Here is a 1,321-nt window from a genome sequence, read left to right on the forward strand (position 1 = left end):
AAAATGTGACGCATAATATTGCCCATTATAACCGATAAACCAGGCACATAAGTGGGTTCGGATATCAGACCTGCATATGTGTAACTGTCGGCCTTGGTTTTGAGACCTAGTCACTTGTCCCAATTTGTTCACCGTTGTTTCAGTTCTAACATTCCGCTGTGCCAATTCAGACACCCCTTTCACAATTGCGACAAATGCAACTAACTTTGAGGTACGCTTTGTTTGACCTAAGATCGATGTTAAACGAGCTTAAAATATGTACATATTTGATGGTTTGTCTAAAATATATATTTTCGTAGGGATAATGCAGGTACATCTGGAATTTGGACTCTACACCGCTCATGAAACCATGTTAGACTACCGTCACATGTGGGATAATTTAAACGCGCAGTATACGGCTATGTGGTCTCGTGCAACGACACACAGCTTCGGATGCCGTCATACCATTACTCCACACAGCTGTCATACCACTTGACCACACAGTCGTCATACCACTAGACCACACAGCTGTCATACCACTAGACCACACAGCCGTCATACAACTAGACCATACAGCTGTCATACCACTTGACCACCCAGTCGTCATACCACTAGACCACACAGCTGTCATACCACTAGACCACACAGCCGTCATACCATTACTCCACACGGTCGTCATACCACTAGACCACACAACTGTCATATCACTAGACCACACAACTGCCATACCAGTTGTCCACATAGCCGTCATACCACTTGACCACACAGTCGTCATATCACTAGATCACATAGCTGTCATACCACTAGACCACACAGCCGTCATACCATTACTCCACACGGTCGTCATACCACTAGACCACACAACTGTCATATCACTAGACCACACAACTGCCATACCAGTTGTCCACATAGCCGTCATACCACTAGACCACACAGCCGTCATACCACTAGACCACACAGCTGTCATACCACTAGACCACACAGCCGTCATACCACTAGACCACACAGCCGTCATACCACTAGACCACACAGCCGTCATACCACTAGACCACATATCCGTCATACCACTAAACCACACAGCTGCCATACCACTAGACCACATGGCCGTCATACCACTAGGCCACACAGTCGTCATACCACTAGACCACACAGCCGTCATACCACTAGACCACATATCCCTCTTACCACTTCACCACATAGTTGTCATACCATATGACCACATATCCGCCGTACCACTTGACCACACAGCCGCACATATCATGAAAATCCCAAAATCTTTCTAACCTTTCACAAGATGAAACAACCAACAAACATAATATTGAGACATAAAAAATTGACTGTG

This window comes from Berghia stephanieae, chromosome 3 (assembly GCF_034508935.2).
Source record: "Berghia stephanieae isolate SIO BIC M18660-M18661 chromosome 3, UCSD_Bste_1.3, whole genome shotgun sequence".
NCBI classification, from domain to species: domain Eukaryota; kingdom Metazoa; phylum Mollusca; class Gastropoda; order Nudibranchia; family Aeolidiidae; genus Berghia; species Berghia stephanieae.